General features: G+C 33.8%; 2 pseudogenes; both read left to right on the top strand.

Annotated features, from left to right (window-relative positions):
• Window positions 1-841: 841 nt before the first annotated feature.
• On the top strand, window positions 842-4,081 carry LOC146926430 (uncharacterized; annotated as a pseudogene).
• A 7-nt stretch (window positions 4,082-4,088) lies between these two features.
• LOC146926429 (uncharacterized) lies at window positions 4,089-8,322 on the top strand (annotated as a pseudogene).
• The last annotated feature ends 604 nt before the right edge of the window (window positions 8,323-8,926 follow it).

Genomic DNA, 8,926 nt, shown 5'->3' with positions numbered 1-8,926 from the left:
AACAACTAGCCTCACTGCAGTAACAGAATTATAATTTAGACCTATTTCCAGGTTGTCTCTCTGTTAATGTTCCATACAAATGCTACATGTTCAATATGTTAGAGTAAATTCTTGTACATATATGAACACAACCATCATTCATTCAATCAATACTTTCCCAGCAAAGAAGTTTTTCGAATTTCAATTCAAATGAAGGAAAAAAAAACTCTGATTTGAATTCAATGCATGCACATTACAATGAAAAAACACGCATTAAATTCTTCTACATGCATTACCTTCTCCACAATAATTGTCAGCTTTTTCATGTTGGGTCCTTTTATCAAAAAGCACGTGGTGAAGTTTCATTGCTGAAGCAACCAAGTTGGTTTCAGATAATTAAATTTTAAGGATGGTTTTGGTTTCTTAGCTAGGCTCTCATCAGCTATGCTTAAGACCCTGAGGTGCAGAATGTTGCTCTTTGGCTCCATTAGGAGTATATGCCTTTCACTAACTTAGGCCTGACTAGTTAACCATATTTTACAAGACAAACATTTATGTTTTAAGAAAATTGAATTTCAAACAAATATGTAACCATTTTTCTTATTGAAATTTATAATTTTTTAATGTCTAGTGTTAGAAAGGATTTCTGGTTGTCTGAAATTTTATGGAAAGATAAGTAGAGTTTGATAAAAAAATTGTTCTATCCAAAATTTGAACTTGAATAACACTCTTGGTATGGATCCTATATATATGCCATTATAGGACTACGACCCTAAAATTGGGCCTATGATTCGTAGATATAAAGCAATTTGGTTGTTAGAACCAATTGCTAACTAGTTATATTTGTTACTTGTTAGGAACTATGGATCGGAAATGGATGTCGGCCAATCGAGCGTCAAAAGAATACGAAGATGGGGTGCAAGAGTTTGTTAGGTTTGCTATTGCTAATGCAGAAGACACTAGCAAAATCATATGCCCTTGTTTGGAATGCTGTTATACGGATGTTAGTGCCAATGATTTGCAAGATCACTTAATATGTAATGGAATTGATAAAAGCTATACATGTTGGACAATGCACGGGGAAAAGAAAACTAAGTCCGCTAAGAGGAGGAATGAGAGAGATACATCAACTGATTTCGAAAAAGATACAAATTTTGAGTTTGATCGAGTTGAAGAAATTCTGAATGTAATTGAAGATGATCTCCGTGATTGTCCTAAAATGTTTGAGAGGGTAGTAATTGATGCAGAGACACCATTGTATGAAGGATGTACTAAATTCACAAGATTGTCTACGGTCTTAAAATTGTATAAGTTAAAAGCAGGAAATGGATGGTCTGATAGGAGCTTCACAGACTTGCTAACTTTGTTAAAAGATATTTTGCCTAAGAATAACGTGCTCCCTAGTCGAACCTATGAGGCTAAACGATTGTTATGTTCTATTGGCATGAGTTATGAGAAGATACATGCTTGTCCAAATGATTTCATTTTATTTCGAAATGAGTATGCATCATTAAATATGTGTCCTAAATGTAGCGCTTCACGATATAAGAAGTAAGAAACGGGTCCATCCAAAGCACTATGGTATTTTCCAATAATACCAAGATTTAGGCGCATGTATCGTAATGCGGAAGATGCAAAGAACTTAACATGGCACGCAAATGAAAGGGTTAATGATGGAATGCTTCGACATCCTGCAGATTCTCCTCAATGGGCCAAAATTGATAATGACTACTCAGATTTTGGGGAAGAAACAAGAAACCTACGTCTTGCATTGTCTACTGACGGAATAAACCCTCATGGTATTCAGAGTGGTAAGCACACTACTTTGCCAATGATTTTGCTGATTTACAACCTACCTCCATGGCTATGCATGAAGCGCAAGTTCATGATGTTGACTATGTTAATTTCTGGGCCCACACAACCAGGAAATGATATAGACATATACCTGGCTCCATTAATTGAAGATTTAAAGCATATGTGGGAGACAGGTGTAGAGGTATATGATGAGTATAGAAAAGAATCCTTCAGATTGAGGGCTATGTTATTTGGAACAATTAACGATTTTCCAGCCTATGGGAATCTATCAGGCTATAGTGTCAATGGAAAGTGTGCATGCCCCGTATGTGAAGATCATACAAATTGGATACGGTTGGAACATTGTCAGAAGAATGTATTTCTTGGGCACCGTAGATTCTTAAATACCAAACATCGTTATCGAAAATGGAAAAAAGCATTTAATGGTGAATCAGAAGAAGATAGAGCTCCGTCGCCTTTGACTGGCGATCAATTATACGAAAAAGTCAAGCTTTTGAGCACTGAATTTGGAAAGCCTTTTTCAGGGGAACTTATCACTGGTGGATGGAAAAAAAAAAGTCAATTTTCTTTGAATTGCCATATTGGAAGTCATTGTATGTACGACATTTCCTTGATGTGATGCATATTGAAAAAAATGTTTTTGATAGTGTCGTTGGTACATTACTCAATATACCAGGAAAGTCTAAGGATGGCATCAAGGCAAGGCTAGACATGCAAAGTATGGGATTAAGGAATGAACTGAGGCCGGTTAAGAAGGATGGGAAGCGTACATTTCTACCTCCAGCAGCTCATACTTTGTCAAGAAAAGAGAAAAAGATCTTTTGTAAGTTTCTTCACAATGTTAAAGTTCCAGAGGGTTACTCTTCAAACATTAAGAGTTTGGTGTCTATGAAGGATCTCAGATTAAAGGGTTTAAAGTCCCACGATTGTCATGTTTTAATGGAGAATTTTCTTCCAATTGGTATACGTTCCATTTTGCCTGAAAATGTGCGATGGACCATAACTAAACTTTGTTTCTTCTTCAAAGCTGTTTGTAGCAAAGTTATTGACCCTGAGAAGTTGCCGACACTACAAAATGAAATTGTTGTCACCTTATGTGAGCTTGAGATGTATTTTCCCCCCTCTTTTTTTGACATAATGGTTCATCTAACTATCCACCTTATCATGGAAACACAATATTGTGGACCAGCTTATATGAGGTGGATGTACCTGATTGAGCGTTACATGAAGATATTAAAAGGGTATGTAAAAAATCGAAGTCGACCAGAGGGTTGTATCGTTGAACGGTATATAGTTGAAGAAGCTGTTGAGTTTTTTACTGACTTCCTCTCTAATGTTGAGTCCATAGGGCTTCCAATGTCACGACACTCAGGAAGAACAATAGGGGAGGGGATTGGTGCAAGTAAACTAGTGACCATCTCAAATAGAATTGGAGCAAGCCCACTTGTATGTTCTACACAATGCCGATGAGGTTGAGCCATATGTTGAAAAGCACAAGGAAATTCTTCAGAGTTTGAACCCTAACAGAAGTGAAAATTGGTTAACAAGAGAACACAATCGGAGGTTTATATCATGGCTAAAAGAACACGTTTTTTCAGAATTTGCTAAAAATCCAGATTCAATTTCAGAAAGATTGAGATGGCTAGCAAATGGCCCAAATGCAAATGTTCTCTCTTACTCTAGTTATGTGATTAATAAGTATACATTTTATACGAAAGAACATGATCAACAAAGCACTATGCAAAATAGCGGTGTCACGCTCGTAGCCCAATCTCTGCATATCTCAAGTGCCAAAGACAGAAATCCAGCATTTGCCAAATTGTCATATTTTGGGGTCATTGAACATATTTGGGAGTTGGATTACTCATCTTTCCAAGTGCCTGTGTTTGGTTGCAAGTGGGTTGATAACAACAATGGTGTTCAAGTTGACCATGGGTTCATGAAGGTTGATCTTAACAGAGAGGGGTATAGAGATGAGCCTTTTATTTTAGCATCACAAGCTCACCAAGTGTTCTATGTAACTGATCCTGCCGATGAAAAGTGGTCTATTGTGCTTCTAAGTAACAAAATAAATGACCACCATGATCAAGAATGTGAAAATAGAGATGTTGAGGATGATCCTTTCTTCAACACATCACATTCACTTGAGGATGAACCAATCACAGATGATATTCTCTATATGAGAAACGATCACAATGATGGGATTTGGATCAATCCATCATTATGGGTAAGAAAAAAACAGAAAACTAGGACTCCAATTACAAGGAAGAGGAAAAGGCCGACTTGATCTTGTATGGATATTAATTTTTTTTTCTTTTATTGTTATTGATTCTTAATGTTATTCTTGTATGGTATATTAATTTGTTTACACTTTTCAGGTGAATGGGTTCTACTAATGATGAATGTGGTTCTAGTAAGAAAACAATTGCTAAACGTGGTGTGACCCGGTTGCCGAAAATTCACAAAGCCAAAAGCAATGGAAATAGGATAGAGGTAAAATTTGATGTTAAAGATGTGGCAGCACCATGCAATTTGCAGTTTGATGTTAATAAATATTAGCGAGACTTCAAAGATGGAATTGGACATCATTTTGTTGATTTTTTGTTTATGAAACTCTTTGAATGTTAATAGATATTAGTGAGACTGCTGATTATTTTTATTTTTTTGCACTTCAATTTTGTTTTAGGTTCAATGGAATGCAAGACGTCAGCCAGTTAAGCATAATAGTAAGAGTTTTGCTAGTTTCATTGGTGTCACAGTTCGTCGGCTAGTTCCAATTAGCTTGGACAATTGGAGTGCAAAAAGAAACAAAGCCGCTGTGGATGTCTATAAAGAAAACATTTGGGATGAAATTCAAGTAACACACTAACTCAATCTAGTTGTAAAATTTTATTTAAGTTAATCTATTTGCGGGGTTGTTCAAATAAAAGTTTAGAAGTAAACTGAACCTTTAATTGAACTAATCTCCCTTTTAAGAAATTGAGCTATATTAAAGTTAATCTATTTCTATTTTTGTTATAATTGGTCATGATATACATTGTCTTGCAGAAAGCTTTTGTAATTGGCGATGAACATCGTGAATATGTATTGAGAGAAGCTGGAAAGTTGCATCGGACATTCAGAACCAAAATTGCCAAGTTTTTTCTGAAAGATAGTAATGGTGATTTTAATAAACAACGTCCTGCGAAATATTCTTACTGTATAAAACAAGAGCATTGGGATAACTTTGTAGCTCAGCGTATGAGTATACATTTTCAGGTAATATTTTTATTACTTAGTTATGGATCCTTAATGTTTTACATGCTAATAGTTTTACCTCATATATTACAATTTAAAATTCTAGTATTAGTGATATTGTTGGGGGATACCCTTTTATTAGCCAAATAACTTTATAATTATTGCAGAAACTTAGTATTGAAAATCGAGAAAGAGCATTGAATCCTCAACATCCATATAGAAAATCACGTTTAGGTTGTGCTCGTCTTGAAGATGATATGGTAAGTTTATGTATAAAAGTGTTGTACAAGATGTTAAAAATGTTTTGTAGTTGTGTTAATTTGTCAAAATGTATATATAGATAGAAGAGTCCGGAAATGAACCGGTAACCCGTTGTCAAGTGTGGAAGGCTGCCCGTGTCAATAAAGATGGAGTGATTGATAATGAAAATGTTCAAGGAGTTGTGGATGAATGTGTAAGTCAAATATTAATATTTTGCATGCATGTCAGATTCTCTTGTTAATTATGATGATGGTTAACAAGTTTTTTCTACTTATCAATGTCAGGAGAAGTTAACACAATCTTTAACTGAAGAACAGAGAGAAGACCTTGGTCCTACAGATATATTATTTAAGGCTCTAAATAATCCCAAAAACTACTCTGGCAGTGTTAGGAGTTATGGTTTTGGGGTATGTTCTAGAGACATAAATCCACGTCAAATTCGGCCCACACAAATGGACCTTGAAAAACTTTATGGCATTTGCAATAAACTGAAGAATAGAGTTGAGGTGTTAGAGAGAGAGAAGCTGGAGAGATATAAGTTAGAGAGGCAACAAACCAATGAAATAATAGAGACACATCAACCTGAAAGAGTAGCAGAAAGGCAACATACTCAAAAAGTGTCTGAGAGGCAAAACACTGAGAAAGTGGCTGAGAAGAAACAGCCTGAAGAAGTAGTTGAAGAAGTAATGGAGAGACGACAACCAAAACAAGTGGTAGAGAGGCAAAAACCTAGTGATAAAAGGTCTTGCAACGCTGTATCATTTGGCAACATTCTGGAGGTAATTACTATGTTTATTAACTCAGAAATTCCAATATTTATTTTGCTCAATAATGATAATAATGTTTACATTCATATCGCAATGGTTTAGGGTCTTTTGTCTGTTGATATCTATTTATCATCCCCAAGTCGGTGTTTGGTTGCTCGTGGTAAACTATATAACACCGAAGGTAATATAGTGCACGACATTACATTACCACCTGGATATGTCAAGGTTAAGATCGAAGTTTCTATTGTGCCAAATGCTCCATTGCCTATATCTGTTGAATATGGAGATGTATCCATGGTTGGTCAGGCAATAGGAACAATTGTGCCATGGCCACTTAAACTTCTTCAATTTGTTGGTGAATGTGAAAAGGTAAATTTCTTATTATCTACTTGCTTGATCGCATGGTAATATATACCTGTTTTATTATTTTATCACTAACCTTCATTAATGTAACTATGTAGATTCCTAATCAATTCCAAAACAAAGATGAGAATATCCAGGGAAGTGTTGAATCAGTTTCATCACCCAACAAAAACAACAAAAAATTCAAAATTCAAGAGTCCCCTAAAGTTGGTTGTTCATCTGGTCTTGCAAATTTACCGTTCCTTGAAATGTATACAACAAAGATGTTGAAGGCTGGATCCTCAATTCATATAAATATGGAGGAGAGTATATTTGGTGAAGAGTTTTTAGAGCGTCTACGGGTAGATAATATAAAAGAGATTATTGATCATAACTGGTTAATTGCCTCTATTATCACTGTATTTTCCAGGTACCTCTATTATTACCAATGTTCTCTAATTTGACCAATCAATTAATATTAATGTTATTTATATTGTGAGATAATATTAATATCTTTAATTGTTTTTAATTTGAAGGTACTTGTTTGACAAGTTCATTAGTCCAAATGGATTAATAACCAAGTTCTCCTTCATATCCCCACATGTATCACGGGACGATAATCAAGGAAATGCTATAGCAAAAATACTCTTAAAAGATAAGTTGTTCAAGGATAGGATGATTCTTGCACCTTGCAATATAGGGTGAGAATTCTATTCAAATTTTTATTTACGTCAACAAAATATATTGAATGCAAATTTTTTATTGTAATATTTAAATGTTTGGTGCAGTAAACATTGGGTGTTGCTTGTAATCAATCCTGATGCTGAGATGATATATTACATGGACCCGTTGAATGGTGAGCCAACAAAATATCAAAATTTAAAAACAAAGTTTGATAAGTGAGTATCGACTCTTTTAATTTCAAAATTATGTAAGTATGATTATTTATAATAATTACTCATTTGAAGTTAATTTAATCTTGACAGTGCTTTGCAAATTTATGGTGCCCATATTAATTCTAAAGTGTCCAAGTCAAAGAAAATTACATGGCCAAAAATAAAGGTAGATTGAAATTAAAGTAGTTTTTATACAATTATGTAGAGTAAAAGTAATCGATGTAACTTTTTTTTTTGCAGTGCCCCCGTCAAATTAATGTTATTGACTGTGGATATTTTGTAATGCGATATATGAAAGAGGTCATCATGGAAAATGAAAATATGATCCCCATAAATGTACGTGATTTTAATTATTATTAATTTGTAATCTTATTAATGTAATTTAGTTCTAACTCAATTTTATTTATTTATTTATATTTGAAGTACTTTCCTGACCACAAATGTCGCACCTACTCTAAAGATAAGTTAACTAATGTCAAGGAGGATTGGGCTAGCTATGTGGTGGATGATGTTTTTGGTGAGTTTTTGTTGTCTTTTTCTTTGTTTTTATTTTTTATTTTTCCCCAGTATGGTGTACCCTTTTTTATGATAATAAAAACAAATTTGGTAAGCATAAAAAAGTAATCTATCAGCTATAATGATACACAACTCAAGAAAATAAAGACATGTATAATAATTTCATAATAAACATATGACTTAAATGTTTGACTTTTGAAAGCTGATGATTTTATTGTTTATGGTATAAGTAGTTTGTTACCTTGAGATTTTGAACTGGTTTTAGTTAATATTTTGCTTCGAAACTATCGATAAGAGAAAAGAGTACCAGGGTTGTTCAAAATAACTATTTAGTTAAACTTTTTGGTTTTTACCAAACTGTTTTGACAATTCAGTTTGACATAATTAATATTTCTTCCATGAAACAGGAAACCAAGAAGCTGTTATTCTTCCTAACTAGGTCATTGTATATGTGATTCATATTGAATTAGAAGGTTGAAAGTGTTGGGGTTAATTTGCGGCTATGAAAGTGGCCTTTTAATAGCACTTTGTAAAGGAAAGGCTATTAAAAATACACATATTATGATAACACTTTTTAAGGAAACGCTATTAAATACAGCATGAATCCTATTCAATAGACCTCTTTGATAGCACTATAATGATACTACAATAGCACTTTCAAGAAATGCTATTAAAAATCAGGCTTTTAATAGCACTTTAAAAGTGCTAGTAAAGAGGATGCACTTACAATAGCGGCGCGTTTAATAGCACTTTTAAGTGCTATTAAAGGTAAAAAAAAAGTGCTATTAAACATCTTTTTTGGCGTAGTGGTGACCAAACATTTTACTTTGAAGACTTTGATTTTTTTTTTTTGAATGGCTTTAACCTTTTTTGTTTGAACACAACCTTTGACCTCTTACTGTTTTCTTCAATGTCGCGTGAGCATAGTCCAATTGATAGAAATATTATAGTATGTAGCGGTCGATATTTAGTATATAGAATTCTAGTCATTAGGGTATTGAACAAAAAAATACCCTTCATCTAGACAGGAAAAAGTATAGTTTTCTAACGCTCATAAGAGTGTCAATAGGACAAAAATTTTGTTTTCTACATTAAAATTGACCAATTACAATT

This window comes from Medicago sativa, chromosome 4, assembly GCF_051527215.1.
Source record: "Medicago sativa cultivar Bolivia chromosome 4, Bolivia_mono, whole genome shotgun sequence".
Classification (NCBI taxonomy): Eukaryota; Viridiplantae; Streptophyta; class Magnoliopsida; order Fabales; family Fabaceae; genus Medicago; species Medicago sativa.
This window is presented reverse-complemented; position numbering and strand designations above follow the sequence as displayed.